Source organism: Podarcis gaigeae (genome assembly GCF_964106915.1).
Source record: "Podarcis gaigeae genome assembly, chromosome: 12".
NCBI lineage: Eukaryota > Metazoa > Chordata > Lepidosauria > Squamata > Lacertidae > Podarcis > Podarcis gaigeae.
In genome coordinates this window covers 46,380,965-46,406,900 of record NC_139688.1, presented here as the reverse complement: position 1 = coordinate 46,406,900, position 25,936 = coordinate 46,380,965, and the positions used below count along the sequence as shown (strand labels likewise).

Here is a 25,936-nt window from a genome sequence, read left to right as displayed (position 1 = left end):
AGAAAAGAGCTGGGGAACATTGGAGGGTGAGGAACAGGAGAAAGCCAGCAAGTGCAGCAGCCCTGAACAGAGGCAGTAGTAATCCCAATGAAAGAAGAGTGGCAAGAAAAATGGATGAGCTATGCAGAACTGGCTAAATTGATATACAAACTGTGGGACAAGGACAACTGTGGCTTTAAGGAAAAATTGGAACTTTTTTACAAATTTTCTAAAAAGACAACAAAATGAACTGGACTCCTTGGCAGGTTTTGAAGAAACATACACAAATTTATTGGTTGATAACATGACAGATAGACAACATGATGATATGTATAATTTTCTAACATGCAGTGAATAATATGTATTTTCTAACATGCAGTGAATAAATCACTGAGGGAAATCCTGGTGGGGGGGAGGGAGGGATGGAAGGGGGGAAGGGGGAAAATAATGTATGTGATTATATGGTTTGATAATTTGTGATGTTGAAATATATATATATAACTGTTAAGTTGTGGGTTGACATAACAGACGGCACAGCGATTTCTCCAAGTAGCTCTTTATTTTGTAAGCTGGAATAGAACTGAGTGCAAACAGCTCAGCCGGCCTGCTTTTATAGGCAGCCGGCTGTCAACATTGTAGCAACAACAGCCCAGAGTTTCCCGCCTAAAATAACTGACGCGGACCTGAGTGAAAACTATCTACAGACCTGAGTGAAAACTATATACAGTATCCCCCTGCTGGCCCAGGGTGAAACTTCACTACATAACACCCCTCCCCACCGAGATAAGGCGTTAGTTACAATCGTAATGGTTTCCTTATATACAGCACTACGCGTAATGGTTCAATTAGGCACAAAAGCATATTGGTTACATTTCCCATACTTAGACCAACAGTGATACCTGTCCAACAACATAGTCCTTTAAATAAGTTGGGCGCTTGGAAACTCTGCCAGACCGCCGGGGACTGGTAGCCAAGTCCGGAGGGCCACCCAGTTCTTGCTGAGGCTGTGGTGTGACCCTAGGTGGCGTTGGAACCAACTCCCCTGGATCTGCTGCTGTGGGTGGAGCCTCCGCAAGTGGAGTGGTCTGAGTCTGTGGTAAGTCTGGCAGACCCTCTGAAGCGGCTTGGTTCGGCTCCACGCTGGCAGTTTGCGAGGGAGGTGTAGGTGGGGCCTCGCCATCTGTACGTGTCTCTTCTTGAGCCGCAAGTGCAGTTGGGGGCACCACGGTAGTGTCCAAGTCCCCAACCCTGCGCCTAAGCTGGTCTATGTGCCGTCGCCACAAGCGTCCGTCTTCGAGTGCCACCTGGTATGAGCGAGGTCCAGTGACTCCCACTACTGTGGCTGGCACCCAAGGAATGTCCCCCACATAGTTCCGGGCAAAGACCTGGTTTCCTGGGACAAATGACCGTGGCGCGTTGGCACAGCCTGGGGGTTCAGCCACGGCAAAGTCCGGGTGTAGCCGGTCGAGCGGTGACCTGAGGCGGCGGCCCATAAGCAGTTCAGCAGGACTCTGCCCTGTGGCCGCATGAGGGGTGATGTGTTGCACGAACAAGTATTCGGCGACCCGCTCATGCCAGTCTCCCCGGTCCAGGCGCGCCAGTGCCTCTTTTGCCGAGCGCACCATTCTTTCCGCTTGCCCGTTGCTGGATGGATGAAAGGGTGCCGTTAGGGCATGGCGGATGCCCAGTCCCAAAAGATACCGCTCAAACATGCCTGACGTGAACTCCGATGCAAAAGGCCCTTGTGGCCACCCCCTCCACACCCAGTTGAGCGCCTGGCTGATGGTGCGATCCTGGGCAGACTCAGAGGCCACAGTGGCAGCCGATACAGGCACTGCCGGAAGATCCTCAATCAGAAGGAGCGATGAAGCTGGAGCCGGGTCTTCCACAAATGCTGGAAGAGGGCAATGGCTGAGGGCGTCGGCATGGCCCATTGATTTCCCCGGGTGATGGATGAGCCGGTAGTGGTAGGCAGCCAGGAAAACAGTCCATCGCAGCATGCGTGGCGAGAGGACTGGTGGAGTTGGACGATCACCGGCGAGGAGGCCCAGGAGTGGCTTGTGGTCAGTGATGAGGTCAAAACTCCTGCCATAGAGATATTCATGGAACCTCTTCACCCCAGCCACGTGCCAGTGCCTCCTTGTCGAGCTGGCTGTAATTCCGTTCCGTCGGAGATAGCGTCCTGGAAAAGTAGGCGAGCGGTGCTTCTCTTCCGTCTGGAAAACGGTGACTAAGGACAGCACCGATGCCAAAAGGTGAGGCGTCGCAGGCAAGGACCAGCGGCCTGGATTCACTGAACTGTACCAGCACACTGTCTGATGAAAGGAGAGCCTTGACCGCGTTGAAGGCCGCCGTCTCCCGATGACCCCAGGCCCAAGGCGTCTTTGTGCTAAGGAGTCGGTGAAGAGGCTCAGCCACTGTGGCTTTGTGGGGCAGGAACATGTTATAAAAGTTCAGCAGCCCCAGGAACGCCTGCAACTCCGTCTTGTTCTTTGGGGTGGGGGCCTGCTGGATAGCGCGGATCTTGGATGTGGTCGGGTGAAGGCCGGAGGCATCGATAAGATAGCCCAGGAACTCTACCTGTGGAACGGCGATCTGGCACTTTTCCCTCTTTACCTTGAGCCCGGCCTCTTGGAACCTGGTCAGCATGGCACGGAGGCGCTCGAACAGCTGCTGGTGTGAGTCTGCAGACACCAAGACGTCATCAAAATATGGTACCATGCCCGGAAGCCCTTGCAGGAGACGCTCCATAAGGCTTTGGAAGATGCCAGGAGCCACACTCACCCCGAACTGCAACCGGCGGCAACGGAATGCCCCCTGGTGGGTGACGATCGTCTGGGCTTCAGCAGTGGCATCATCGACGGGCAGTGGTTGATAGGCTTGGGCAAGGTCCAGCTTAGCGAAGACCTTACCCTCACCCAGGGAATGCAGCAGGTGTTGGACAACAGGAACCGGATAAGCGTGCTGCTGAAGTGCCTTGTTGATCGTGCACTTGTAGTCAGCGCAGATTCTCACCGACCCATCTGGCTTGACAGGTGTGACGATGGGGCTTTCCCACTTGGCGTGGTCAACCGGCTCCAAAACTCCTTGGGCGATCAGTTTGTCCAGTTGTTCGTCCACCTTAGCCTTGAGAGCAAAGGGAACCCGGCGGTGGCTTTAGCTTGATGGGGGCGACTTGTGGATCAAGGCTAAAGGAGATGGGCGTACCTGTATATTGCCCCAAGGTGCCATCAAAAACCTCGGCAAAGTCTTTGACCAGACCCTCAGTCTCTGCGTTAGAGATGCAGTTGATGCCGGTGACTTCCAGGCCGAGGGCATCAAACCAGTCTAGCCCTAGGAGGCTTGGCCGCTGACCTTCGACCACCACCAACCGGAGCAGGCCCGAAAAATCCTTGAAGGCGATCCGGAACCGGCCAACGCCTACCACGGGAATGTCGTTTCCCTGGTAGTCTCTCAGGTGTACACGGTGAGAGTCGAGTTGCCTTTTGGACACTCTGGGTACTAGTCTTTTGATGGTGCTCCATGACACGATGGACAGGGCAGACCCGGTGTCGATCTCCATGTCACATGGAGCTCCTTCAATGAGCACCGTGACGTTCAGCTTGCGTCGCGTAGGCGAGTCGGTTTGGCCAATCGTGGTTCCAGACGGGCAGCGGCAGTTGGTGAGAGCGAAACAACTTTCCTTGGCAGACTGGAGTGAAGACTTGGACTTGCGAGTCGATGAAGGGGGGGTGTCAGACGGAGCCGATCGGCAGACCTTAGCGATGTGGCCCCTTCTGGAACACTTCCTACAGATGGCGTCTCTGAATCGACACTTGGCACGGGAATGGTTGCCTCCGCAGCCGGCACATTCCGGTTGGCCCTTGGACTTCTGTTGGAACTTCCTGCGCTCCCGCTTTTTCTGGTGCACGTCATCGTCTTCACTGGAGGATGCCTCATCACTGCTGGCCTCTTCATGATGCACCGGAACTGGCTCCCTAGCAAGACGCGGGCTGCTGGACTTGCGGATCTCCTGGGCGGAGCGTTCAGCAGCTTCTGAGGCCACAGCCTCCTCAATGGCTTTCTGCAGCGTGAGGTCTGGCTTGGCGAGGAGACGCCGTTGCAGATGGATGTCCCGGACCCCGCAGACGATTCGATCCATCAGGGCATCGTCTAAGTCTCGGAACTCACAGTGCATTGCAGCCTGTCGCAGGGCGGTGGTGTAGTTGTTGATTGACTCCCCCTCTGCCTGGTTCCGGTGGTAGAACGCATGGCGGGCAGCAATCTTGGACGGCTTTGGTGCGTAGTGGTTGCGGAGCTTCTCTTGGATCGTGTCCCATGGTGTTGCCTGGACTGCTTCAGGCGCAACCAATGCTTGGGCCATCTCAAACACCTCAGGCCCACAGAGGCTGAGGAATAGGCCCCGCTTCCGATCCTTTGATACTGCTGTCAGCTCGTTGGCTTGGAGGTAGCAGTCGAACCGAGCGAGGTAGGAGTCCCATGATTCAGAAGCTGGCGCAAACGGCGGTAGAGGCACAAGTGAAGCCATGATTCCGATGCCGGCGTGAAGGGCGATGGATGGAACACAGTGCTCTTAGCCAGAACAGTCAGCTCTGAATTGGTTCTGTCCAGTGATTTCGCTCAGTGATTTCACTCTGTGATTCAGCTCAGTGATTCAGCTCAGTTCAGAGGCTGGCCGCATCTGGCTGTGCTCTGATGTCCATCGATCCCACCTTCGTCGCCAGTGTTAAGTTGTGGGTTGACATAACAGACGGCACAGCGATTTCTCCAAGTAGCTCTTTATTTTGTAAGCTGGAATAGAACTGAGTGCAAACAGCTCAGCCGGCCTGCTTTTATAGGCAGCCGGCTGTCAACATTGTAGCAACAACAGCCCAGAGTTTCCCGCCTAAAATAACTGACGCGGACCTGAGTGAAAACTATCTACAGACCTGAATGAAAACTATATACAGTATCCCCCTGCTGGCCCAGGGTGAAACTTCACTACATAACAATAACCATTACACCGCACGCTGGCTGAATGGTACCACTTTTATGCATAAAAAGACAATTTGTTCTCCTGCCTTAGAAAACCAGTTGACTCCAGCTCACTGCCCCGGGTCGCATCTGGCTGTCAACTCAAACACCTTCAATGCAAAAGAGGGCACATACCTGGGTCTACCTCTGAAGATAGATAGATGCAGTGGTACCTTGGGTTAAGTACTTAATTTGTTCCAGAGGTCCGTTCTTAACCTGAAACTGTTCTTAACCTGAAGACCACTTTAGCTAATGGGGCTTCCTGCTGCTGCCGCCACACGATTTCTGTTCTCATCCTGAAGCAAAGTTCTTAACCCGAGGTACTATTTCTGGGTTAGCGGAGTCTGTAACCTGAAGCGTACGTAACCCGAGGTACCACTGTAATTTATTACGGTCGGAGACCAGCTTATAAAACACACTTGGGAGTGCAATTCCAGAAGGAAAACAAACATTTAAAACAATGTACAACAATAAATTTAAAATTTATAAATGCGATAAGCGTATAGACACTTAAAACTTTAAGATAAGCTACCGCAGAGAGATGACTCAGAGTTACCCATGGAACCGAGTTTGGGGATTTTCTAAACAAACTAGTTTGAGTCAGGGAATGGTCTGTGCCTACAGATCTGTACACAGAATCTGGCAACCACCCGGGTCATCTTATGATCTTTGCCTAACAGGAAAAGGTCCAATTTTTGCTTTTCCAGGAGGTCAGCAAGCCTCACCAGCAGGGGACCAACAGTCTCACTACGTGCCTCTTCATAAAAGGGACATCTAAAGAACAAGTGCTCTGGGCTTCCTATGAACAACAGCAAAGTCTCTGAAAATATGGGACTTTTTAAAAGGATCCTTCCAGGACCGGTCTCCCTCTGAAATGAGGATGGGGTGCTTTTGGTATCCTACCCCCTCTTCAACTGGATGAGCTCCCTTGGGCAACACAAAAAAACTTATGAGAACTCCGGAACTAAAAATATACACATCCAAGCATGCGAGCCAGTTCCCATTAATGTGACTCAGGCGTCGTAACTGAGATCCAAAGAGCCACTTTAGGAAGTCTAAGGGGCATGAGCTTGACCAGTGGGATTTTTAAAAAATGTCTCCTTCGAACATTAGTCCTCCATGCATATCAGAAGCTGTTTCTGAAGCTCCCCTCTGATTCAAAAGCAGTCTGCCATATGGCATGGGCTGAGAAACATGAGCAGAACTCAGTGTGCAATTCCTTGGATCCAGAGAAATATCTGGCCTTTTTAAACATCTCTGTTTCACCCTCTGGCTTTACGAACTAAATCAGGCAGAACAAAAAGAAACCATAAAAAGCCCAGCGGAGTCACAGAATCATGGAGTTGGAAGGGACCACAAGGGCCATCTGGTCCAACCCTCTTCAATTCAGGAGTCCAATTACATACGACCTGCAATTCCCTCATTGCATTTATGAAAGGAAAGGTAAAGGTAAAGGGACCCCTGACTATTAGGTCCAGTCATGACTGACTCTGAGGTTGCGGCGCTCATCTCGCTTTATTGGCCGAGGGAGCCAACGTACAGCTTCCGGGTCATGTGGCCGGGTCATGGTTCTTAATTGTAAACTACAGTGGTACCTCAGGTTAAGTATTTAATTCATTTAGGAGGTCTGTTCTTAACCTGAAACTGTGCTTAGCCTGAAGCACCACTTTAGCTAATGGAGCTTCCTGCTGCCGCCACGCCACCAGAGCATGATTTCCGGAACAAATTAAGTACTTAACCCGAGGTACCACTGTATGACACTAGATGGCAATAGTGAGCTATGGCAAATTCAATAGATGTTTCAAAACTTTTTTTAAAAAAACAGCCTCTTCACAACATTTCTTTTTTATGTGTCTAGATTCTACCTCTCTTTCTCTCTCACACACAGAGAGACAGAAGAACAGAAAAACAGTTAAAAACAACAGTTACTTAAATAACAATCACAACAGAATGGAATGCCTCTCTCATGTGACTCACAGTCAGCCAATCACATGAGGGAGCTACCGCCAAAGGAAAACCCCTAAAAATACACAGCAATTCAACATAAGCAAACATTCCCGTTTCAGGGAATTAAATCATTATCCTTAACAACCCTTGTTGTTCCTACTACTGGCATGTGGACGCCAAGATGCCAAGAAAAGGAATTGACCTGGCGGCTGAGAAAACTTCCCCACCCCTGGCTTCATAAACTGAAACTGACACAGGGACAAATGAAAGAAGATGCCTTCACCCCGGTATGACTCCCTTTTATCCCATACACAGCCCAACAAGACAATGACAAGCATCCACCAACAGCATACAAATCAATCTGGCTAACCTGATTGAAAAACACACACACACCCCACTCACACACGAAAACGAAGTTCACTATGGCCAATCACAAACAAACAACCACACCCCAGGCCAACCCCAACTTCTCTCACCACAGTGGTGAGAGATGCAAATACAGCAAATACAGTGGTGCCCCTCAAGACGAATGCCTCGCAAGACGGAAAACCCGCTAGACGAAAGGGTTTTCCGTTTTGGAGGTGCTTCGCAAAACAAATTTTGCCTATGGGCTTGCTTTGCAAGTCAAAAATGTCTTGCGAGTTCCTGCGTGTTTTTTTCCCTTCCCGCCCCCCTTTTTCTAAGCCGCTAAGCCGCTTATCAGCTGATCCGCTAAGCCGCTTATCAGCTGATCCGCTAAGCCGCTTATCAGCTGATCTGCTAAGCCGCTTATCAGCTGATCCGCTAAGCCGCTAATGGGCTTCCTTCGCAAGACGAAAAAACCGCAAGACGAAGAGACTCGCGGAACGGATTCTTTTCATCTTGTGAGGCACCACTGTAGTAAAGAGAACCCGCTCAAGCGACGCTGACACAAAACCCCACACATACATTAAGTAAAATAGAAACATCGCCACCCGACACCACCCCTACTCACTATGGCCCCTTCCACCTCTTTCCCCCTTTTCTTCCTGAGGTAACACTAATGTCTCAACAAATGAAACTGATCTGTAGAAAATGTAACTTGAAAAAAGAGACATTACAAATCCTTTTGTAAACCGAGAAATCTTTAATAAAAAAAATACGTTAAAAACAAAACTTAACAGATGCCAGCATTTTTTCTGGATGCGGAGCCCAATGTAGGAAATCATTTTACTGTACTGGTTTTTCCTTTCACTGTCTATTAAGAGTATTACAAAAGACATGAACCTAAACAAAGATGAGGTCATTAGGACAGGATGGGAGAAGCAGCTTTCCTCTCACAATTTGGCACATTGAAACTTGCCCTCTATTTTATTCACCCATGTTAGGACTGATCTTTATTTACTCTAACATTCTTCTGGCCTGGCTAATCAGTCCCACTCTCCCCACCCCCCGCTTCGAAATCCAACAGCTGTTTCATAATTTTTTCCCCATTTGAAATCCATCCATAAACCTTTTATTTTGTCCATCCGTTTTGAAGTATGGAGTTTTATCAGATGTAAGGGATCAAGTCCTTTGCCAAATGGTAATCAAATTTCTTTGATTGGCGAGAGCCAATTCTCAGTCCTCGGCAGAACAAGCAAATGTTCCCACAAATGCATATTTTTCATTGGAGGTTCCAATAACTTGGATACACTAATGGTGATGAGTCCAACCATTGCATCCATCTAGCTCAATATTGTCTACACACTGACTGCAGCGTCTCTAGGTTTTCAGGCAGGAGGCCAGTGCTACCTAGCGATACCAGGGATGACCTTGGCACTTTTGCATGCAAATATACTGACTGCCCTTCTGAATTTCTGAATCTTTATAAACCCAGCCTTTCTTTCAAACTGCTTCCGTCTTTCAGTGCCTCATTAACCCATCTCAAACCATTTATTTGCAAAGATCTTGGGGGTGCAGTTGTGCTCATGGAAGTCACTGTGCTATACATGAGAATCTGTAGATAGGAAGGTAAAGGTAAAGGGTAAAGGGACCCCTGACCATTAGGTCCAGTCATGACCGACTCTGGGGTTGTGGTGCTCATCTTGCTTTACTGGCTGAGGGAACCGGCGTACAGCTTCTGGGTCATGTGGCCAGAATGACTAAGCCACTTCTGGCGAACCAGAGCAGCAAACGAAAACACTGTTTACCTTCCCGCCGGAGTGGTACCTATTTATCTACTTGCACTTTGACATGCTTTCAAACTGCTAGGTTGGCAGGAGCAGGGACCGAGCAACGGGAGCTCACCCCGTTGCAGGGATTTGAACTGCCGACCTTCTGATCGGCAAGTCCTAGGCTCTGTGGTTTAACCCACAGCGCCACCCGCGTCCCTCGTAGATAGGAAAGGGGATATTAAATTAGATGTGCTCTGCCCTTTCTCTTACTTTTCTTCTTATTTTTGTACTCAGCTCAAGTCCAACTCACCCACTGAACCCTGTGAGGGACTGACTAGCTGGCCAGAAGCCAGTGGCCATGTCACAAGAGTTAGCAGGAAGAGGAGAAGCAAAGGCCCAGGGGGAACCTCAGCTTTCTTCTGATTTCTGGAGAAGGGGTCTCTGGCACTGATATATAGGCTGTTTGCAAAGTTGGCAGGAGAGAATGAAGACCTCCAGTGAAAAGTCATGCAGCTGCTACCATGAGGAGTGTGCAAACCAGTTTTTACAGTCATACCTAGGGTTACAGATGCTTCAGGTTCCGTTTTATCAGGTTAAAGGTAAAGGGACCCCTGACCATTAGGTCCAGTCGTGGCCGACTCTGGGGTTGCGACGCTCATCTCGCTTTACTGGCCGAGGGAGCCGGCGTACAGCTTCCGGGTCATGTGGCCAGCATGACTAAGCTGCTTCTGGCGAACCAGAGCAGCGCATGGAAACGCCGTTTACCTTCCTGCCAGAGTGGTACCTATTGATCTACTTGCACTTTGACGTGCTTTCAAACTGCTAGGTTGGCAGGAGCAGGGACCGAGCAACGGGAGCTCACCCCATCGCGGGGATTCGAACCGCCGACCTTCTGATCGGTAAGTCCTAGGCTCTGTGGTTTAACCCACAGCGCCACCCATGTCCCAGGTTATCAGGTTATCAGGTTATCAGGTTATCAGGTTATCAGGTTACGAACCACCAAAACCCGGACGTACTGGAACAGGTTACTTCCGGGTTACGGAGGTCGCGCATGCGCAGAAGCGCTAAATCGTGCTTTGCGCATGCACAGAGATGCCGGATCGCAACCCGCGCGTGCGCAGCCGTAACGCTGCGGGTTGCAAACGTGCATCCCGCACGGATCACTTTTGCAACCTGAGCATCCACTGTACTTTATTTTTTAGCATTTATGCTAACATGTTTGTACTGAACTTGCAATGGGTTTATATGATGTTCTCTGTTTATCGGTCATTCATCCCAATAGCCTCACGCAGAGATTATGCAGCTTTGCTGGCTACTCTTGGTTGTCTCCCACTTTCCTGTCATTTCCTGTCATGGGACAACTGCAGAAGCTGACAGATAACAAGCAACTTTTGTGGGAATAAATAGCCTGCCTGGAAGTGTGCTAACAGCTACATCTGCTAGACTGGTGACTGGGAGCGGCCACCGAGACCACAGTCCTGAAAAACCTACATTGGCTCCCAGTACATTTCTGAGTACAATTCAAAGAGTTGGTGCTGACCTTTAAAGCCCTAAACAGCCTCGGTCCAGTATACCTGAAAGAGCATCTCCACCCCCATCATCCAGCCCAGACACTGAGGTCCACCTCTGAGGGCCTTCTGGTGGTTCCCTCCCTGCGAGAAGCGAAGTTACAGGGAACTAGGCAGAGGGCCTTCTCGGTAGTGGCGCCCGCCCTGTGGAACGCCCTCCTATCAGAAGTCAAGGAAATAAACAACTGTCTGACTTTTAGAAGACACCTGAAGGCAGCCCTGTTTAGGGAAGTTTTTAATGTTTGATGTTTTTTCGCTTTATTATTATTATTACTAATATTCTGTTGGGAGCTGCCCAGAGTGGCTGGGGAAACCCAGACAGATGGGTGTGGTATAAATAAATTATTATTATTATTATTATTATTATTATTATTATTATTATTATTATACCCCCGGTTAAGTATTTAATTAGTTCCAGAGGTCCGTTCTTAACCTGAAACTGTTCTTAACCTGAAGCACCACTTTAGCTAATGGGCCATCCTGCTGCCACCGTGCGATTTCTGTTCTCATCCTGAAGCAAAGTTCTTAACCCGAGGTACTATTTCTTGGTTAGCAGAGTCTGTAACCTGAAGCGTATGTATAACCTGAAGCGTATGTAACCCGAGGTACCACTGTATTATTATTATTATTATTATTATTATTATTATTATTATTATCATCATCATTAAGTTCTAAAGACGATGGGGAGCCTTCATAGATACAAGAGGCTCCCCAAGGCAATCACCTTCCATGTGTTAGGTGACAAGCATAGGGATGGAGAGACTTCACAGCTGGTGCTTTCACGATCTCTGCCTCTCCTCACGAGGCAACCTCCCCAATACGAAGCACCCAAGGAGTGCTTTAGACAGCTGGAGTCCATGATCAAGGTATATCTTCCGGGCTTCATACTGCAGAGCTAGAACTTCATTACAGAAGCTCATGCATTGTCCTCCTGGATATTGCCTGGACTACATTCCAAGAAACACTGTCCTGGCTAGCCTAGAAAGTCTGCCCACATTTAGGCACTGAGTGAGGCTTTTAACAGCAGACATGTGGGACAACTTACAAGTACATTTACTTTTTGTTAGTGATGGCAGGCGGCCACTAGAAACGGGAGGGAACAGTCTCTCCTTGCAAAGGATACTTCAGTGACACAAGGCATGAATCTTCTGAAGTTCTCCACTCAAACACATTTTTCTCCTTATTATTATTTTATGTACACCCCCACAAAAAAACAAAAACAAACTCCAGTTCAATAAGGACAGGGCTAAGCCCAATAACCAAACAGCCCAACAAACACTGAGCGTATTGAATATCAGCTGGGGAAAAAGAGAGGGGAACCTGGGTGGTAGAGGTAGAACATCTGGCTGCAACATCTGGCTTCAAGGTATATTTATTACTTTAAATAAATAAATAAAGTAGGAGTCTTAAACAGAAAAAAATTGTCCCAATTTCCTAACAAAGCATCAGACAATGATGAAGAAGAAGTGCCTATATATTTCTCATCACCACACCCCACCAGTAATTTTATAGAGTTAGAAAACAGCAGTAGGAAGAAGACTTACCTGTGTATTTTGGGTCACTCCAACTCCAAAAGCACATCACGGAGCTGGAAAACATGCAGGAAATAATAATAAAAAATCAAGCAGGTTTAGCACATTTCCTTAAAACAAGGGTTTGAGGATTTTTTTTTTAATTTTAAAAAGGATAGCATGATAACAATTTATGAAATTGTACACAATGTGGAGGAAATATTTTCTCCCTCTTCCGTAATATTTGAACCTTGTGTCACCCAGAGAAACTGATAGGGGCTGCATTCAGGACAGTCAAAAGGGTACACTCTCACCATGAATGCGTAGAGATTTCCGCTAGCTTAGATGGTATTAACAGAGCATTAGAGAAATTCATGGAGAATGAGCTTGTTGATGGTGATTAGCCACAATGGCCAAAAGGAACTTCTCTGATTGCCAGGTTTAATTGGGGTGGGGATGAGGAAGAAGAAGAAGAGGAGGAGGAGGAGGAGGAAGAAGAAGAAGAAGAAGAAGAAGAAGAAGAAGAAGAAGAAGAAGAAGAAGAAGAGGAGGAGGAGGAGTTTGGATTTGATATCCCGCATTTCACTCCCTTTAAGGAGTCTCAAAGCGACTAACAATCTCCTTTCCCTTCCTCCCCCACAACAAACACTCTGTGAGGTGAGTGGAGCTGAGAGACTTCAAAGAAGTGTGACTGGCCCAAGGTCACCCAGCAGCTGCATGTGGAGGAGTGGAGACACGAACCTGGTTCCCCAGATTACGAGACTACCGCTCTTAACCACTACACCACACTGGCTCTGTAATATAGAAAGTTACTGTATAGAGAATGTTAGACTGTTGATCTAACTGGCAGCACTGACTAACAGAGGTTCTGCAGGGCTTCCCAACCCTACCTTTAAATGCTGGTGAATGAACTTGTGATCTTCTACAAAGCAAGTGTGTGCTCTACCACTGAATGATGGTCCTTCTCAGTGGGAGACAACTGTGATCTGTTTGACCACTGTGAAAAACTGAATGCTGGACCAATTATAGTCCTCTGACAGGGGAAAATATGGAGATAGCAGTGTGCAGGGCAGCAATCTCACACCCGGGTTCCTAGGAGTAAGCCCCAAGGAACTCCAGTTGGTTTTACTTTTGAATGGACCATATATAGCAAAAAATGAAAATCAAACGCTTTCACTTTACTATTAAAACGCTCACTCACATTTAATCTATGATGATAGCTGTATGTAAAAGTTCTGCTTCTATTACACAGTGACAGCAATAATTGCAGAGGGGAGGAGAGAAATGAATTGTGGTGTGATCTACTAAATTAGGGTTGCCAATTTTGGGGTAATTTCACACAAAAATTAAAGCCTTTGAGCTATTTTTTAAGGGAAATCGCCAAAAATGGCACTGCAGAGATGGGTGCCATACATCCGGATTTTCATGGTCATGGTTTGCGATTTCTGCCCAGACATTGCTTCTGACTGCATTATTCCTTATATGTTCAGAATCTGTATTTTAAATTGTGCGTTTTATTGGAATACCCTGCCCAAACAAACTTCCAGACTGAGTGGGGGAAATGTGCCATTGAAGAAGTTTTGCTGTCCGCTTAGTTTGCTCTAGAGGCTAACGGCGCAATCTACGCAGAAGTCCCATTGATTTCAATGGGGCTAGTTTAGGTTAAGGGGGCACAGAATTGCAGTCTCTGCTTGGGAGTAACTCCTAATAGACTCAGTGGGACTTATATGTATACAGAATTGCAATGTTATAAGGAGGGGAATCAAGAGTATGCACCAACCGATAGACAAATCTGTAATAGAATTCTCAGTACTAAAAGAAAATTCATACAGAAAATTCATACAGAAACAAACCATGGATGTCAACAGTCATGTTTTGTTCCAGCAATAATCTCATTTCCCCCTCCTCAAGATTTTGCAGAATAAGAGGATCACAAAGCAGCGGTTACTGTTACATTGAGCAGTCATAGATTAGTACCTTTAAACTAATGTCATCCAGGGAAAGTTAAATAGGTGCTTAAATCTCCTAGGAAATCAGTAGGACTTTAAAAAGTGCTTAGCGGTGAATAGATTACATCTATGGAGGATATATTTATGCTTTTTTCTGCCCTTGTGAAGGCCAGTGAAATATTCAAGAACTGTGCAGGAGGGAAAGGAAAGGAATGGAATGAGCATGGTATCAGAATGATGCTACGCTTAGAAAAGAATGCTGTATATATCCACTAAGCAAATATTGCCAGCATCACAAACGAAGAGTTAAGATTCAAATTCAAAAGCGTACACTATGCACATTTTGTGTGTGTTTAAAATTGGAGTAAAGTACTGAACACAGGTATTGGGCACAAGAGTTAGTTATGCATACTTAAAACAAAGGTTTCCAATACCAGAATGCAATAGCTTAAGTTTTGAGAGAGAAAGAGAGAGTATTTATTAAGGCAACATCAAAACATTATAATTTTAAACAAAATAAAAGCACATTTCCAACTTATTTTTAAAATTCTAAAACACCCTGGGCTCCTTTGGGAGGAATGACAGGATGTAAGCTGAATAAATAATTATGGGAACAATTAAAAACATTCAGAGCTTCTAAGAAGAGCTTCACATACAGTCACAACCTCTCATTTCAAATTGGACTGTAAAATCTGCAGTCGGTAATGTCTTTCTTTAGTAAATCATGTCAAGGGGGGCAGGAGGGAAGCCAACATCTACACCCCAGGAAAGTCTTCTGACAAAACAGTAACTTTAAAAATGGGGTGTTTTTTTTTATCTCAACAACTTCAGCAACCCCTGACAAGCAATGAATGGAGACACTTACCAATTGACAAGGTAACTGCGCAACTTCGTCAACCGCAAAGTGGCTCAGGAAAGTCTGGCCCCTTTTATGAGCAGCATTGTCAGCAACATCCCATAAATCCTCTCCCAAGGCAGCAAATTGGAACAAATTCCCTGGAAAAGCAAGCGGCACCACCCACCCTTGATATTGGTTACTGCATCATTATCTCTGAATCCACAGTCAAAGGCCATAGTGGCATTTTCAGAGGGGATTTCCTCTCTTTGCAACTGGACTGCAAATTGCTGGATAGAAAAGAACTTGGTTTCTTGTAAATTATTATTTTTTAAATGCTGGTCAGAATGCCGAATTCCCCTCTCTTTCATCTCCCTCCCCTCACATCTGTTAGTCTCCCTGCCTCTTATCACAAGCTCAACTTCGCTAGCCAAATAATATAGCAAAACTACTGGCAGTGGTTATTTGCAGAGGAGTATCTGGCTGTTCACCATATTAAATAAGGCGACAGCCAAAAGCAAAAGCCCCAACCCAAAACGTTGTTTGGTAGCATTTCAGGAGACATGGACACAGAACGGAGAACCTTTCTGTGCAGTTTGTGTGTGTGTGTGTGTGTGTTTCTCCGATGCACAGAGCCTGCACAGTGTGCCCCGAAGCTGTGCTTCTGTCAAGGGAATGGCATACTGTCGAGTACGACTTGCCAAGCTAGCAGTTCGGAAGCACGCCAGTGCAAGTAGATAAATAGGTACCACTGCAGCGGGAAGGTTAACGGTGTTTCCGTGTGCTCTGTTTCCGTCATGGTGTTCCCTTGTGCCAGAAGCAGTTTAGTCATGCTGGCCACATTACTCGGAAAGCTGTTTGTGGACAAACACTGGCTCCCTTGGCCTAAAAGCGAGATGAGTGCCACAACCCCATAGTCGCCTTTGATTGGACTTATCTGTCCAGGGGTACTTTACCTTTTACCACCACCTCCTCCTCCTCCTCCTCCTCCTCCTCCTCCTCCTCCTCCTCCTCCTCCTCCTTCTTCTTCTTCTTCTTCTTCTTCTTCTTCTTCTTCTTCTTCTTCTTCTTCTTCTTCTTTCCACCTTATACCCATATATCACCCAATATCTATAGTCTAATTAAACTCTGACTGTTTTTCAGAACTACAGTAAGGATTTTCTACTGCATGAAATTCTAATACATGGGTAGGCAAACTAAGGCCTGGGGGCCGGATTAGGCCTTCTAATTCCGGCCCACGGACGGTCCAGGAATCAGTGTGTTTTTACATGAGTAGACTGTGCCCTTTTATTTAAAATGCACCTCTGGTTTATTTGTGGGGCATAGGAATTCATTCATATATATTTTTCCAAAATATAGTCCGGCCCCCCACAATGAGGGACAGTGGACCGGCCCCCTGCTGAAAAAGTTTGCTGACCCCTGTAATCTAATAGGTAAATGTTTTGATGCTGTTGCGAATTTGACTATGCCCACAAAGATTCTTCATCGCTATCCAAAATATCTGATGTCGGATTTGAGGTGTTTTAAAATCCTGGTTACTCATTTCTCCACAACTCTGTTTTGCAGGCTGTGATTCCACTTTATCTCAAACGATTGAGAAGATAAGATGTTGGTCTGAGTGACATTTCACACTGTGCCGAATTCCTTTCATGAATTTAATAACAATTCATGTAAAAGGGGAAAAAAACAAGTTCTGTATGTTAAACGCAATATCAGGACAAAATGCAGGCACTGAAACAAGATCACAAGAGACGATCAATTATTGTTGGCATCCATCTGTCTCAGGAAACAGTTATAAGTTGAGTCAAGTTGTCTGGCTCTTGATACAATATTGGACACAGGAAAAACAGTATTAAGGAGTTACTTCATAAGCTTGTCTGCATATATATAAAAACATGGAAACGGAAAAGAGGAAAGCTTAAGAAACGTCCGGGAGATAAAGCAAGATAAACTTTGGAAAGAGTGTGTAATGTTTAGAACACACCTATACATGAGACTTAAAAAATCGAGCAAGCTTTGTTATTTTTGGAAAAGTCAGAGATTTATATTTTTTTAGCTTAAAGCATTTCTTGCAAAGAGAAATCTAGAACTTACTTTCCAGGCAGGGTGATACGCATGACGAAACATTGTCGGAGTTTGTGTTGTTTTATATTTTTCCTCCGTAGATCTGACCCAAAGAAAAATAAATCATTTCCTGAACAGTTTGGAGGAAATCCCTATCGACGCAAAATAAAATGATGTTGACCGTTCCTGTCCAGGATACAGAAAGGACATCTGTTATAAATATGGCAACCCTAAGGAGAGTTGGAAGGGACCTTGAGGGTCATCCAGCTCAACCCCTGCCATGCAGGAATCTTTTGCCCAGTGTGGGGCTCGAACCCGCGATCTTAGCAGCACTAGGATCCACTCAATGAGTCTGCACTGGCTACTGGTTTTTAACTGGGCCAGGTTGAAGGTTTTACTATTAATATAACACCCTTCATTGGAACCAGTTTACTTGAAGGGCCGCTTTGTCCCTTATGTGCTAATTGGACTGCTTCAATCGGTGGAATTTGGGAGGAGTCAATTTCGTGGGGTGGCAGCACCCGCCGCCGAGAGTGTCTTGATGGCGCAAAGCGAGGGTGAGTCTGGGATCGAAGGGCGCAAGGCTGTGCGATGCTGGCAGTGCGGCATGAGCAGCGGCCCCCCGAAAAAATTACCTGGGGCAATTGCCCCAGCGGGTCCCCCCCCACTACATCCCTGGGCAGTACCTATGCTTTGTAAATCCCCGCCTTTTAACATTAAGCCCGTATTGTCAGAGCCAGTGTGGTGTAGTGGTTAAGAGTGGTAGTCTCATAATCTGGGGAACCAGGTTCGCGTCTCCGCTCCTCCGATGCAGCTGCTGGGTGACCTTGGGCTAGTCACACTTCTTTGAAGTCTCTCAGCCCCACTCACCTCACAGAGTGTTTGTTGTGGGGGAGGAAGGGAAAGGAGAATGTTAGCCGCTTTGAGACTCCTTCGGATGGTGATAAAGCGGGATATCAAATCCAAACTATTCTTCTTCTTCAGAAGGATGGTGCCTAAGTGAATTAAAAACCCTCCTGGATGCAATGTAAAAAAGATAGGTTTGCAGAGGTTTGAGTAGATGTCAGGGACTGTGCTGAGGAGGGCTGCAACCGAGGAAGAATGGTGGGAGCCACACAGGATCAGATCCTGATCCTGAATCTTCCCAGGAGCAGGAGGACAGTATAGATTTGGAACAGTGGTTTGCAGAGGGGCACAGTTCAGAAGGCAGAAGCTGGGAAATAGTGGATGGGCAACAGCTAGGAGAAGAAGTACAGTGGATGCTTGGGTTGCGAACGTGGTCCATGCGAGAAGCACGTTCGCAACCAGCAGCGTCCGCGACTCACAGTGCCATGTCTGCGCATGTGTGGCTCACGATTTGGTGCTTCTGCGCATGCGCAAAGCATGATTTAGTGCTTCTGCGCAAGCGCCAAAACCTGGAAGTAACCCGTTCCAGTACTTCTGGGTTCGGCACAGTGCGCAACCCAAAGAGTCTGTAACCCAAGGTATGACTGTACTGGAAGAGAGAGGGTTAACAGATTCCCAGTCTCTGGACAGCATTCCTCCGTTCAGCCCAAGGTCAAGAAGAGCTCAGAAAGTGGTAGACCAGAAAGCACAGAAAGCATAGAGGGGACAAGCTGTGTCACAAAACATAGGAGTGACGTGGATTCATAGTGACACAAAGGAGTGGAATCCTTAACTGGGAGCAATGCCATTCTAGGAGATGGGTCCTTTGTTCTCTCGCTCTCATCATTAAAGTTTCTAACTGGTAAGAGGACTCGTTTTCCTTTGTTCTGCTTATCTACTGCCACAACAGGAGGAAACCAATTCCCCGAAGCCTGACAATTACATAGGACAATAAGGAATGATACGGTCCGTCAGCTCTATCAGTGATTTTGGTTGATTCAATGATAGCATTCCTCTTTAAGATTCATCCCACCCTTGACTAGGGTTGCCATATTTCATATTTCCATATTTCCGGACACAAAAGTTATTAAGCTTTTTTTAATTTTAACCTATTTTTGGGGAAATTGCCAGAAAAACAACATTTTGGGTTCCCCCGAACATTTTAACCACTTTTCAAGAATTCGGCCCGAATGCCATATTTGACGGACGAATCCCGCCCGTGTCTGGGAAATTCTGGACATATGGGAGCCCTCACTTTACAGTTCCATTATTTATGCCTGCGGTATGGAGGTAATCTACTCTTTAGGTTACCAGTGCCTGGACTCCTAAGGTCAAGCTATCCTGATTCAGAATCTGTTGCAACTGCCATGAAGGCAGTCCTAGACGCATGCAGTAGATCTGAAAGCTTCATATAGTTATTTGTGGGAGTTGGGGATAAAATATTGCCCCACAACACGTCACAGGCTATTTGCCAGCTGAAAAACACTCTCCCAGAGCTTCCATTGCAAACTGTTTGGGACTCTTATAAATCCAGATGGTTCCAACTCTTACATAGCAAAATCAGATCTATGGGTATTGCCTTGGAACTCTAATATAATTCAAGTGAGCAATTATATTTATCGTAATATTCAAATCAGATTAAGGGTCAGTGAAAAACAAAACATCGAGTCAGCTGTAGTTAAAATCTGATCTCTCAAGCTTCATGGTTTAAATGCAACAGGCAACAGGGCCACTTATATTTCAAAACTAATGATCCCAGTCTTTGTGTTAGCCCAACAAAACGTTTCTCCCTCAGCTTTTGTCGAGGGCAAATATTTAAACATCCCCAGAAACAATAGACATTGCGGATGTTTTTTTGAATGTGCTGGACACCGTAGAACAGATCCTTTTCTACTGTCCATTGTGCAACCAGCTATGCAAACATGTGCTATCCTCTTTTTGGGGGCAGTCTAACACCACAGATGTTCCCAGTAGTGATATATGGAAGTGAGAGCTGGACCATAAAGAAAGCTGATTGCCAAAGAATTGATGCTTTTGAATTATGGTGTTGGAGGAGACTCTTGAGAGTCCCATGGACTGCAAGAAGATCAAACCGATCCATTCTGAAGGAAATCAGCCCTGAGTGCTCACTGGAAGGACAGATCATGAAGCTGAGGCTCCAATACTTTGGCCACCTCATGAGAAGAGAAGGCTCCCTGGAAAAGACCCTGATGTTGGGAAAGATGGAGGGCACAAGGAGAAGGGGACGACAGAGGACAAGATGGTTGGATAGTGTTCTCGAAGCTACCAGCATGAGTTTGACCAAACTGCGGGAGGAAGTGGAAGACAGGAGTGCCTGGCATGCTCTGGTCCATGGGGTCACGAAGAGTAGGACATGACTAAACGACTAAACAACAACAACACCACCACAGAAAAATGAAAATATCAGATTCCTTCTGTCTGACATTAACCCGGAAGTAACTGCAAGGGTGGCTGAGCTTTTATCAAAAGTTTCTCTCAGAGTGGTGAATGGCACTATTTAGCAGGAAGAAACTCCAATGAAAATCCTCGTTATTATGTATTTCAACATGACCGTTTATTTGTTTATATTTTAAATTTTTTTATAGAGATGTTTTGTGATGGTCTATATTTGAAATGCCTTGTAAAGGTTTGGTGAAATAGATAATGTCAGCAGCACCTCCCTTCTTTTTATTACTGTATATATAAACTACAAACTGCAACAGCAGTGGGTGGCCAGAACAGAGCTCCTGCAGTCTCTGACATGTTTCCTTTCCCCAAATGACCCTTAAATAATAATAGCATTCCTCTGCTACTATAATTCAGAGAGAAATATGGTGGTTGCTGTGCTCCAGTCATACTGCTGTTAACAGAGGCAGTGTCTTTTATGAACAGCAGGAGAGGACGGAAAGAAAAAACCTCACAATTTGAAAGACAATTATTAACAGAATGAGGGCAAGCTGTTGGCCAAACTGTATAACTTTTTATTAGAATGGGAAACAAAAGACGAGCTAGTCAAAGCTTCAATGACACACTGGGCAAGGGATGTAAGACACAATATAAATTTAAAGCTCTGGGAGAAACTTTGGAAGAATGATTTGAAACTTACTGCATGTTACTCACTGAAAGAGAATTACATGGAAATGATTCACAGATGGTATTTGATTCTGAGTAGGTTAGCTAAGATGTACAGTGGTCCCTCGGATCTCAAACGTCTCCGTTGACGAACGTTTCGGAACCCGAACGCCGAAAACCCAGAAGTTAATGCTTCTGTTTCTGAACGCACCTCGGACGTTGAACAACTTCCGCTGCATGTTCTTTTATTTTCTCAATTGAATTTGCAGTCAGCCCTTTGTGCCGCAGTTTTCGAAGGTTTCAGAACTCGAACTGTCTTCCGGAACGGATTATATTTGGGCAGTGCTTTTTGTCTAAAAAAAAATATATGTTTAGGTGTACTGTCATTTTCCTACTCATATTGAAATGCTGACACTCAGTGAGGCCAAACTTAGATTCACAAAATATTTAGGGGTATGTGTACCCCGTGTACCTCCAGAAAAAAGCACTGCATTCGAGAACCGAGGTACCACTGTATAAAGCAGAATCAGATATGTGTTGGAAATGTAAAGAAATGAAGGGAACGGTTTTTTGTATGCGGTGGACACGTAAAAAGGTAAAAGAATATCGGGAAATGATCTATAATGAGTTGAAGAAAATGTTTAAAATGACTTTCCCCTAAAGATCAGAGACCTTTCTGTTGGGAATAATCCAGACTGAAATCCCCAAGTGTCAACAAAATTTACCGTATTTTTCGTCCCATAGGACGCACCAGCCCATAGGACGCACCTAGTTGGTTTTTTTTGGGGGGGGGAAATAAAGGGAAATTTTTTTCCCTTTATTTCCCCCCCCCAAACCAGGTCGGGGAATCCAAACCAGGTCGGGGAACAGCGGGATGGCGGCGCTGCGCCTCCCCGCTGTCCCCCGAGCTTGTGGGGCTGCCCCGATGTCTGCCCGAAGCACGGGGCGCTCTGCTTCAGCGCTCCCCATGCTCCGTGCAGCAGGCTGCTATCCGCAGCCTAGGGAACCCTGCAGGAACTCCCGCAGGCTCCCCAGGCTTGCGGATAGCTTACTGAAGCCTAGAGAGCGAGAGGGGTCGGTGTGCACCGACCCCTCTCGCTCTCCAAGCTTCAGCGAAAGCCTGCATTCGCCCCATAGGATGCACACAGATTTCCCCTTCATTTTTGGAGGGGAAAAAGTGCATCCTATAGGGCGAAAAATACAGTATTTATGTATGCAACAGCGGCAGTCTGAGTTTTGTTAGTCCAAAAATGGAAAGCGAGAGAGTTCCCAGGCAAAGATGACTGGTAACATAAGGTGGTAGAATATGCAGAGCTTTCAGGTTTAACATATAGAATAAGAGAGCAAGAAGAACAGAGAGGAAAATATTTATTGGGTATATGGAAAATAACTGTACACACCTGAAAATGCTGGCAGCACGTAGATAAAATCAACAGTGTAATTAATGTCCGAGTGATGTTAAAGTGGAGAACTTATATGGTTATAGTAAAATATGCAGGAATGAAAGATTAACAAAATGAGCCAAGGAGGGAAGTCGTTGGGTATTTAACAGTATGTACAATGGTTATTTTAAGATGTAAAAATGAAAATTTAATTTAAAAAATGTAACCGCTTTTTATTGACTAATGTAGCTGAGTCCCTGCTCTGGTCACATAGCATTTCTGAAACAGCTCCCTGAAACAGTTGATGAAGGTTTCAGCTCCAGTTGCTCTGAAGTCATGGATAAAATTAAGAAAAAGATAATATTTCTGTTTCTCTAGCCAAGCAGCCAGATATAAAAGAAGGCATTTACAGGTAGAGAAAAGGAGGTGCTCATGGCTTACGGGTAGCGATCACATAACAGAGACCATGCATTATACAAAATAAATAATATCTGGTATTATAAGCAGATAATATGTGATCTCTCCAAATAAAGTCCTATTTTGATGCCAGCCATGAGATTATCTAGTCATGTAAGTCACAAGTGGCTGTGAAGTCTTGTGCAAAAGTCTTGAGAAATTGATTGCAAAATTGGTGAAACAGGGAAAATTTCAGTAACCTATAAAATTACTACTACTACTAATAAACATTCTTCTTGACATTGAAATGAAACAAATTATGTATATTAAGCAGTGGAAGAAAGTTTTCTAATGAATTCTCCAATATTATCTGACAAAAGATCTGGAACAGGGGTGATTAACTATGGCGCTTCAAATTATGTCGGACTACAGTCTCTATCATCCCTGACCATTGGTCATGCTGGCCTCTGCTGATGGCAGTGAGAGACCAACAACATCTAGAGGTACACAGCTTAACCACCAATGACTGAGAAGGTCTTGTTTTCTTCCTCTATGCACAATTGTGAAACAGGCTTGTTATAAAATCCGATCAATCTTTTCTTATCTTCTTGGAGATTGAAGGAAACATTTTTGAAAACTAAAAGCGGTGGAATCTTGAGAAGGCAGTGAAGCCAAGCCTGCTTACATGCTTGATAGGGGTATATACAAATGAAGAATAGTTGGGTGGAGATTCCACAAATCTTATTTTTTATAGATGGATTTTCATTTCTGCAGTCTTAACGATGCCTTCCCGTTAGGAACGAATAAGGTCTGCATTTATTACAGGCAGCCAATATGCTGGAAGCAGGTGGCACTGTGGGTTAAACCACTGAGCCTAGGGCTTGCCGATCAGAAGGTTGGTGGTTCGAATCCCAGCAACGGGGTGAGCTCCCGTTGCTCGGTCCCTGCTCCTGCCAACCTAGCAGTTCGAAAGCACATCAAAGTGCAAATAGATAAATAGGTACTGCTCTGGTGGGAAGGTAAATGGCATTTCCGTGCGCTGCTCTGGTTTGCCAGAAGCGGATTAGTCATGCTGGCCACATGACCTGGAAGCTGTACGCCGGCTCCCTCGGCCAATAAAGCGAGATGAGCGCCGCAACCCCAGAGTCGGCCAAGACAGGACCTAATGGTCAAGGGTCCCTTTTAATATGTTGGAAAGAATCTACAGCGCTCAATTAAGAGGGAAGATGAGTAGCTATTAAACTTTTGGGTTCATGAATTTATGGGAAAGTTTAGCTGAGGCCAGAATGAATTAAAAACAGTTTTGTATAAACTGTGTTTCTTTCAGAATGATTTGGAAGGATCATAGAGGAAGTTTTGGTTTTAAACATGCTGTGGCAGATGTTAACAAAACCTTGTAGGCTTTGGTTATTATTGTGTTTAGCACAACATATGAAACAATTAAACTGGGAACAGGAGGATACAATTCCACATTGCTTGATTTATCTTTCAGAGTTATAAAAAAACTGATGACACAAAACAATTTGTATATTTCCAGACTCCCCCCCCCCCCGCGCCATTATCACTATGGTATAATTTATCTGTGACAGCTCTTTAATGGTTTCTGCATGGGAAAAGAATAGCCAACCGCATGCAAGTCTCCATGTTTAGCACCCTTTTCAGCTCAAAGAAGGAGATCACTTGGCTGAATACTGCGATGAGTTGTTTGTGGCAGCATTAGGACCTGATCGAACCGATTTATATTGAAACTAAAAATAGAATTAACTCCGTGGTAGCCAAAGGGGCAAATGGGACACAGATGATCTTTCAAAACTTGACTTCCTTCCCCCTCTTTCTGTGGTTCCTTAAATTTGTTTTTAATATCTTTTGCCTATCCAAATTAACTCAATTTACTCATCTATTCATCTTCTTTAAATATATACTCTTATAAAACTGCAGGTTGTTACAATAATCCTGCCAATGTTTTTATCTGTTTAAATTTTTCTGTAAATATTCAATAAATCATTTCCATTCTTTTATTTTTTAAAAAAAGTTATCTTGATTTTTTATTCTTTCGGTAAGTTTCGCCATTTCTGCACATTCCATAAGTTTTTGTACCCATTCTTCCTTTACTGGGACTTCTGCTTTTATACATAATGAGCATAGCCAGTATAGGTAAAGGTAAAGGTACCCCTGCCTGTACGGGCCAGTCGTGACCGACTCTGGGATTGCACTCCCATCTCGCTTAAGAGGCCGGGGGCCAGTGCTGTCCGAGGACACTTCCGGGTCACGTGGCCATCATGACGAAGCTGCTCTGGCGAGCCTGCACCAGCGCAGCACACGGAAACGCCGTTTACCTTCCCGCTATAAAGCGGTACCTATTTATCTACTTGCACTTAGGGGTGCTTTCGAACTGCTAGGTGGGCAGGAGCTGGGACCGAACGACGGGAGCTCACCCCGCCGCGGGGATTCGAACCGCCGACCATACGATCGGCAAGTCCTAGGCGCTGAGGTTTTACCCACAGCGCCACCCGCGTCTGTACCAAAACATGGAAAGAGTAAAGAGGGCCAAAGAAATTGGAAGTTGTTAGGAAAAATTGGAGCAATTGGAAATGATTAACTGAAATGATCTGGCAACCTAATCAAAGAAAGTGATTAACTGGTCACATTCAATAACACATACCAGAAGAGAACTGGAAATATAAAATATATGATGAAATCAGCTGCTGCTGTGAACAAAATGAAATTCAAAAATTGCAAGATAATCTACTATATAATTTGAAAGGTGGTTTGTTTGTCTGTCTGCCTGATGGTCTTTTCTGTTCTCTTCTCTAAGCATTCAGATGCCACTCAAGATTCCATCACCAACTGGGCACAAGAGTTCCCAAGATGTGGTGGTGGTGGTCTCCATAGATGCTGGGACACCGGCTGCCATTTTGAATCAAGATGGCAGACTGAAACATGCCATTGGCATAACTTCACCAGATTTTAAGTATGACAGGCCCCAAATACACTGAATCGGGTGCCTCTGAAGATATCACCACCTCATCTGGCAGTACATTGCCCAGTTTGGCCTAACACGTCCAACCAGTGTGAATTTGGATGCCGATGGAAATATCATTGCCCAACTTGGCAATGAGAGTTCTTGAGTGGGAGGTGGCAATCTTCATCTATGTTGGGAAACCAGGAGCCATTTTGAAACAAGATGAGTGAAAAAAAGACAGTCACGGAACCAAGAAATG

The 25,936-nt window shown here is 45.7% G+C and overlaps 1 protein-coding gene across 1 annotated transcript in view; it reads right to left on the bottom strand.

Moving 5' to 3' along the window:
* Positions 1-15,222, bottom strand: part of LOC310828278 (collagen alpha-6(VI) chain-like) — a 79,572-nt gene extending 64,350 nt beyond the window's left edge. The window contains exons 1-2 of the mRNA XM_083705465.1: positions 14,947-15,222; positions 12,166-12,209 (exon numbers count right to left, since the gene is read on the bottom strand). The gene's annotated coding sequence lies outside the window, so the exon portion shown is untranslated. The remainder of the gene's footprint in view (positions 1-12,165; positions 12,210-14,946) is intronic.
* Positions 15,223-25,936: the final 10,714 nt, after the last annotated feature.